The sequence below is a fragment of the Thermobia domestica genome, chromosome 2, assembly GCF_964235325.1.
Source record: "Thermobia domestica chromosome 2, izTheDome1.hap1.1, whole genome shotgun sequence".
In the NCBI taxonomy this organism is placed as follows: domain Eukaryota; kingdom Metazoa; phylum Arthropoda; class Insecta; order Zygentoma; family Lepismatidae; genus Thermobia; species Thermobia domestica.
Window position 1 is genome coordinate 301,405,856 of NC_137455.1, and position 9,001 is coordinate 301,414,856.

Consider the following 9,001-nt stretch of genomic DNA (forward strand, 5'->3'; position numbering starts at 1 on the left):
TTCTGCGAAGGAATGTTCCTCCAGCCAACTTCTGCATATAACAATTTGTGGGTAGAAAAGAAAGTTTCCCAAAGGTTCAAAAGGGAGGGACTAAATCGAAAATATAAGTTTAAGGAACGCAGACGATTTCCTGCCCTTTTTTCTCCATATAAGGCACTGTGATTGAAGCTAAGCTCAAAACATAGACAAATATACCAAACTAGTGAGAGAAGTTATTTCATGAACGTGGATGTTTAATATGATTGAAGATAGACATTGTCATTTATACTTTGATTCAAACCAATAAATGAGCTTCAGAAGACAGTGAAACTTTACTTGAAAAATACAAAAATGTACATTCTATTTTAATTTATGAACTTTTTTATTATGAACAACAAAAAACACTCCTGAGACATGTGTACAAATTAGCAGTAAAAAGGGAAAATGGTAGGGATTATGAAAACCTGTGGTCACACTAAACAGCGGTTTTTACATGTATTACATTGGTGAACAAATTGTATCATATTGATTCGAAATAATCTAAACGTTATAACAAATAATGATCTCTGAGAACGTTCTTTTCATTTCAAAATTTTCTGTCTATTAAATACATTTCTGCAAATTACCAAAACACAGAAAGAATGTTACACATGTAAACAATTTTTAACATCATTCAGTCGGAGTTTCGTAAAATAACTTTATGTATATACACCTATGAAGATGTGATGACTCACTTTTGAACCAGTTGTGTAATTTCACAAGTTATTTGATTGAAATATCCTACAGTAGAATTGTGTTTTACAAATAAACAATATTTATTTTTAAATTAATAAAACATTAGTCATTATTTTGGCACTACTTACCTTGCAATTGCTGGTAGTGCAGAGTTGAAAGCCATGCATAAACCATATTTCGTATGTACAAAATCAGCTTCAACAAATTTAGATGTGTCTTCTGTAGTTGTAAAAAAAACTTTCGGTGTTAATCTCGCCTAAATAACAAATAATTAAATGAATAAATAAAGTATTTCAGATGTCGAAATATATGCTAATATAAACAATTTCAACAAAGTGAATCACCAACTGCAACGGGTTTGCACATTCAGTGTTCAATCTATCAAAATATTTAAAATTACTTCGAACCTAATGATTTCACGAAATCAACCTGTCTTTTGTAATTTATTATGATACAAAATACATTGTGACTTGTCTAAAAAATTACACTTTCAAATTTGTTGATATTTAAGTGAAATTTTAGACAGCAAACTCTGTTGTATCTCACTTCAAAAACAGCTAGTATGGAGAAGGAAACAATATCTCGTGAACGTTAAAATGAGATAGCAGATAAATAATAATGTATTGTTTGCAAATGCGATTTTCCATACTCAAACCATATGTAGATTACATTTATTTCCTTCCTGCTCGGTACTTCCTTGTGAAAAGTATATTCCTCCCAATACCGCGTTTACAATTTTCTTCTTTCAACATCTAGTAGAAAAAAGATCACACTATACGAAATACAAATTTAAAATTTTATAGTTTGAAACAAAATCATATGTAGTTTCTTTCATGTGATATTATAATCTGATCTTAACAAAATGAAGTACTAAGGTGTTCCTAAAAATATAATATTTTATTTGTTTCTTTTTACTAGGTTACATCTTGAAATCTGAAGGCCATGACTTTTCTGTGAATAAATGAAGTAATTATATAATAAGAATTTTCCCGCGTATGTTTCCTATTTTCGGTGTGGTTGCTTGCTTCAGATTAAACTCGAGTATTTTCCTATGATTGCACTCTAAAATTAGTACTCTATGGTATAAGGTTGGTGCTGGAAACATACATAAGCTACAATTAATTGATGAACTGAACGAACTAATTCAAGGGCAAATGTAACACAGGATATTCTAAAAACGTATTCTCAAATGTCATGCAAATCTGATTATGATTTGGTAATCCTTTTCTGTTTAATGTCGTATGACCTGATTTATCTACCTTTCTGTGACATATTTTCTGATATTGCGTGTATGACAAATTCCGGGAAAGACATGCATAAGTCGAATTCCTTCTTTGGGTGCTTCCTCGTCACAGCTCAAATCTCGTCTATCTCAGAACTTTTTGTACAGTTAATTTGCGTAGACTGAAACACATACAGGGGCTAATAATTGATTGTTGAATTATCACATACCGTTTCAACTCCACAAACTCAAACACATTCCCACACACACAGAGAGAGAGAGAGAGAGAGAGTGCTATATATCTATCTGTCTGTATGTGTGTGTGTTTAAGCGGTATAAAACAGTAATTTCCTTTCGAAAATGAAATAAATGCAATCCAAAGGGAAAATGTAATTAAAATACAGTGCATTTGTGATCATAATTTATTACGGAAGTAGAATATTTTTGGGTAGGTGTCACTTTGTGACAGAACACTTACCTTGCCATCTTACACATAGGTAATTGAGTGATAAAAAGCCCTAATTGAAATGGCAAAAGAGACATAGTGTCTGGTTTAGGTCAAACGTTGGCATCGAAGATACATTTCACTGCAGTGTGAATTACAAAATGAACCCTAAGTGAATTTAAAGTATTGTATTTTGGACACAACGTTTGATTTATAGACAGCATAATCTCAGTTTCCCGATCTCAATGTCATTACATATTGAACATTTAATTAGGAAAACTCTTTATGAACACTAAAAACCTACTTATTCATATTGCAGGGTGTATCGGAAATACTTTTTTTTTAAAAAAATATTTTATCCTTAGTGACCATATTGATCCAAATGTATTTAAAGAACATAGAAAAATTACAAATCGACACATCATTTTTTAAGATACCACCATTGGCTTAAATTCAAAACAAATGATGGAAACGTAGATATTCAAAACTATATGTGAAATATTTATTACATTATATAGTATTACTACAAGTAATGATTGTTTTCCAAATAGTTCAAATATAATGTGAAAAGAAATTTAAAATCGTTATTCCTTGTTTATCAGGCACCACCATCGCTTTGCCTTGGGTAAAATTTGATATATTTATAATGTTTGTGTGGTACCTACCTAACCTGCAACTCAATTATCGCAACAATTGGACTTGCTTTGCTCAGACATAACAATCAGTTTGAAGTGAATTATCACATTTGAGTGATGTGCTTTTGCTAGTTTTGTAGCGTTGAAGGTTGATACTGTTTTCTTACATAATCCTATTGTTTACAAGCCTGTGGTTTTCTCCATATATGTTTGTGAGTGCGCAATTTTTTTGCTTGTGCCAACATCGAATTCGAGGATGAGACTCGATAACGGTCAGAAAAAACAAAAATATCAGGATGTTATTGAGTCTCCAGAGGAGTTTAGTTGTGTTTAATTGCCTACAATAGAAAGAGTGCTGAAACAATTCCTGTCCAAAAAGGGAAACACAGAATAATTGAAGTTCTAGAAAAGATCCGCCAGCAAAGGACGTTACTTACATACAGTGACTCAATAAAGAAGTTGGACACATACATACTTACACATTTCAGGACAGAATAAGCATTCCAAGAGTATGCTTAAGAGAAAAAACAATATATTTCATTTACTCAATAGTATTTACTTATACAAAGTAAAAACATCAATGACAAAACTCAATTTCATGACTATAAAAAATACAAAAATTGAAAACTTAGCGTAAATCCACGTCAAGAAAGAACTTGGACACTTAATTTGTAGCAAAAATGTACAATGATATTAGATATTTTCAAGCTTTCCTGACAATCCTTTATTTTTTACGATGTTCTCCAGTCTATTAAGCATGAATTTTAATTAATTAATTTATTTACTTATTTATTTATTTTTGCAAAAGGAAGGATCAATTTTAAAGCATTCAGCTAATCACTCTGAAGTGCTGATTCCAAGTCTTCCTTTGTTCTAATAGTATGATATATATATTTTACAAATCGATAACGACTCACACGGTAAAACTTGCCCACCCATAACAGTACTTCACTGAATCTTTTTCAGTGTCTTCCGGTGACGCAATCGGCCTAAAGTTTTCGAAAAGTCAGCATAGGCAACACACATTACACAGTATGTAGACAGTCTGTTTTACCTTCCAATACGGTTCGGAAGTAGCATATTTCTATACGTAATCGTTCTGCAACTTTATGTATTATATTGGCATCACGAATATGTTGAGTTCTTAGATTATTTTAAACATAAAATGGTTTAAAATAACCCAGAGCTCAAACATGGAGGTGACTGCACGTTGTGCTTCGCTCACTCGCTACACAATAGGCAACATACATGTAGTTAAGGCCTAAAGTTTAGATGAAGATGTATTGTTTCGACTCGAATGTGTGTGTTTCCTGGACAGCAGTCTTCCCCGAATGAAGGCGTTCTTTTTCTTCAAATCCATCTTCTCGGACGATACATTAACTTCTTGTACGATTTTTTTCACGGCCTGGGTATAACATGGAAATTCCGTTATCGACTAAGCAGCGACTACTGCACTTTTGATGTTTTCTCCCACTTCTTACGATGTAAGTGCTTTGGTCAAGGGCGGTTCGTGACTTTACGGAGGTCCAGCTTATCATAATAGTTTTCAGTTTCAAGGTTAATGTCAGGCACGACAAACCCTCGAATTAATTTCTTGGGTGCCATTGCAGGCCTTCTTTATTCATCCCCATGCAAGAGTCCGAATAACTGGAGAAGGGGCTTTGATCATCGCCAGCAACGTATTTCAAATTTTTGGGGAAAGCCATTGAGATTTTGAATATATTTGGCCTTTGATAATGGCCTTATTATATTATATATGCGTTATTATTAGCACCTCGATTGCTTCCTTTGATGATGTCGCCATATTAGATTTTCACATATATTTGGCCTTCTGATAATGGCAGTAATTTTCTATTTATACCTTATCGTTAGCGCCTCGTTTTGGATGGAAGGAGCACAATGTGCAGTCACCTATTCGTTTGAGCTCTGTGTTATTTTAAGCCATTTTATGTTTAAAATAGGCAAGGGATTGCACATATTGGTAATGTCAGTACAGCACATAAAGAGCTACAAGGTCCATCCTTAAAGTAGTAGGACTGATTTTTTTTCGTTTCATTTTACAGACTGACGGCTGTTACTCCACCTGTTGTTGGTTGAGGTGGGTCTAAGGAAAGACAGGAAGAAGCGCCACTCGTCTGCCAGCCAAAGCAGGGTAACGATCGCTCGTCATCGTAACCTCTGCGAGTGACACTCGTCACGCTGCGTCATGGCCAATCTTTTGGAACAGCGTTACGCCATCAAATTGTGCGTGAAGCTCGGTAAAACTGGGAAAGAGACTCATGAAATGATCAAGACGGCGTACGATGATAACGCTATTGGAAGATCGAGTATGTTTGAGTGGCACAAGCTGTTTAGGGAGGGGAGAGAAGAAGTTGAAGACGCTGCACGGCCAGGACGACCTTTGAGCTACAAAACGGAGGAAAATGTTGCAAGAGTGAAGAATTTGCTGGACAGTGACCGAAGATTAATTGTTTGCATGATTGCCGATGAACTTGGCGTTGCTAAAACCCAAGTTCACGAAATTGTGCGCGAACAATTGCAAATGAGGAAAATTTGTGCAAAGTTGGTGCCATGAGTGCTGACAGGCGAGCAAAAGGACGTTCGCAAAAGGACGTTCGCAAAAGGACTTCCGAGTGGTGGCGTATCTGACCCAATATAACATTGCAACCTTGCCTCAGCCACCCTACAGTCCTGACCTTGCCCCACCAGATTTTTTCCTCTACCCCGTCTCAAACCCACCCTGAAAGGGCATCATGACGGCTCGGTGGAAGCATTACAACAGGCCGTGACGAGGCAGCTGAACAGCATTCCAGTTTCCGCCTTCCAGGAAGCGTATGAAAACTGGAAATCCCGCTGGCAGCGGTGTGTGGATGTAGGAGGATCATGTTTCGAAGAATATTAACCGTAAGTGTTACTTCTGTCAATATCTTATTTTTAATTGACTCAGTCTTACTACTTTAAGGATGAACCCTGTATCACGTAGAGAAACAAGTTAGTTCCGAACCGTATTGGAAGATAAAACAGACTATCTATATACAGTGTAATGCGTTTTGCCTATGTTGACTTTTCCAAAACTTTAGCCCGATTGCGGCACCGGAAGATATAGCCCGAAAATGTGAAAAAGATTCAGTGAACTACTGTTATGGGTGGGCAACTTTTCCCGTGTGAGCCCTTATCGTTTTCGAAAAAAAAAAGTTTCTTCGATTCACCCTATTATACAGAGGCCACAAACCCACATTTAAAGCTTTATGCTTGGGATCCTTATACTGGTAGTACTTCAAATTACCCTTTATTTCTAATGTTTCAACACTTTGTACCAAATATTGCTTCAGAACGTTTAAATACTTTGTTTGGTCCCTAAAACCATCGATTACACATTTAGCCCAAAATCATTACCGAGCCACCTGCATGTCTCACAGTGGATGGTAGATTACGGTCTCGAGGTTCTTCATTAGGTTTTCGCTAGATATAACATTGAGCATCTGAGCGGAACAATCAATTTGTTTCCTCCGCGAATAACACAGTGTTCCGAAAGGAAAAATCTTTATTTTTATACGTTTTTGCAAAACTGAGTCTCTCTTTTTGTATTTCTCTTGCTCACAAACGGTATTTTACGGGCTACTTTTCTATGTAAATTGCTTCTTTTTAAAATCAATTTTATTGTTTCGGGATGCACACTTTTATTAGGATGTTTTATATTTACTTGGCCAGTTTAGGAACACTTATCTTGGGTTTCTTATTCACACGTAGTGTAATCCATCGCTCGTGTGGCTTTGAAAACACTCTAGTTCTATCAGTTTTTGGTTTATTTTCCACTGCTTTTGTTGATTTAGAACCTCTAGTAATGTTATGAACCGTAGAATCTGACTTATTTTTTATTTCCTGAATATCACGAACTAATTTTTCCTTTTTATAATATTTGAAATGAGTTTTCCTATTTCTAAAGAAGTTTGCCCCCGTTTGATTCCCAATTCAAGTTTTAAACAAACAGTTTCACCACGTACAAAAAATACGGCTTAAACTCGCTTCACTTGAACACCTAAAACAGTCAAACAGTAATACTCTTGGAAATTCCCCTATTAAGCCGAAAAAGAAAGACAGTGCAGCCACATGTCCGAGTTCTTTCTTGACATGGATTTTAGCTATATATTAACTTTTTTATAGTTATGAAATTGAGTTTTGTTATTGTTTTATCTATTTCATAAGTAAATAATATAGCGTAATTAAAATATATTGTTTTCTTTCTTAAGCATACTCTTGAAATGTTTACTTTCTCTTAGAATGTGTCAGTAGGAATATGTTCAATTTCGTTATTGATCCTCTGTGGTTGCTTCTAAAATATTTTAAGTTTGAAACAAGTAATCTACATGTGGAAAAGCTACTTCAAATCAAGAACAATCAGTTTTTTTCAATATCATGAGAAAATTGGTCAGCTTCTAAAATCTGTGAAAAAGTCGAACACTACATGCTATGCTAAAATAGTACAATTTTAGAAATTTACCAGAAAAAAAAATATTTGACTTTTCTTGGTGTAAATGTGATTACCAACTTATTCACTCTTAATGTTAAAAATAAAGACGAGTACTAGAATTAGAAGTGTCAGTTTTTTTTTGACCGAAGAACAAAAAGGGAAATGATTGTAGGAGGAATACACAAAAATGAATCAAAATTGTTTTAGGAGCAGCATAAAACAGTCAAAGCATGAAAATAAACATCTAAAACAAGCTGAATGAATTTCAAAAGAGGACCAAAGAAATCTACATGAGGCAAGATGGGTAACAACTGCTAGTAAAATTACACCTTTATACCGTAACAGAAAATCCATTAACAGATCTCAAGATTATGGTTTCCAACATAATGAATATGTATGCTCTTGTTTGGTTCTTTACTAAAAGTGAGCCATTATGCACACAAAGAGTTAAAAATGTGTTCCTTCGTGACAAAGCGGTTAGCGTATAGGCCTTTGGCGTGGGAGAGCAAGTAGATGTATGGCATTCATAGTCCGTTTTTGACCTTGAAAGTACTTACATTCAACCTGCTCTCAGCACATACACTCTAAGTACTCAAAATGAAGTAACGAATATTTTAATTACCCTAAGTACTAAGTCATTCTAATTACTTGGGTACACTCGTTGAAGTATTGAATATTTTAATTGAAGTACAAGAACCCATTTGTAATTGAACTTTATTGTTACTGATTTTCTATAGGTACTTTAAAAACAATTACTGACATGTAATTACACATGCTAATGATTACGTTTTACTGGGTTCTAGTGTCATTAATCCATTGTTGCTTTTTACGTTTGTCACATTGAAAGTACCTGGTTTTTGTATAATCTTTGGTTATTATGCCATTTTTTGCATGTATGTAACCCTGAAGATATACGCTTTCATTAGTTGTATGTAACTTAGCATTCCGCGTATGGAATTTTATTGTCGGACTGTAATTTAAGTTCATAAGTACCCGTAATATACATTTTATTTTAATTTAACTTGTGGTATTATGCTATTGACTGACTTTTTCCAATTAATATTCATATATAGCTGAAGGACACTTACACTTCCAAGACAGCAGGAACCATTTTTTCTTCTTTGAAGACCATTATTTTTCAAGGTTAAACCCCATAGGTTTAACTGCTTTGCACTCTCCTATATTTACATACGGAGTTCACTTGTATGTAAGAAATATTATTTAGATTTCTTTTGTAATTGTAAGGTAGAAATGTGCTATCAGTTGGCTACACAGACACATATTAAACGCGCAGACGGTGGACGGTTTAAGTTATTTTACGTTTAAGTTTTTTACGTTCTAATAGCTTTTAGTGTTACGTACATCCATTATATATACAGTTATTTCTTATGAACATGCAAAAAATTGTATGCCGTTAGTTTTAATTATTTGATAATATTTGATACCGTACTGTTTGGTAAGATATTTTAATTGCGAAAAGATGCTTGAATAGTTTTGTATAGCTAGAGGATTAT

General features: G+C 34.3%; 1 pseudogene; it reads left to right on the top strand.

The window, feature by feature from the left end:
- The first annotated feature begins 5,222 nt into the window (after positions 1-5,222).
- Positions 5,223-5,591, top strand: LOC145679467 (protein GVQW3 pseudogene; annotated as a pseudogene).
- Positions 5,592-9,001: the final 3,410 nt, after the last annotated feature.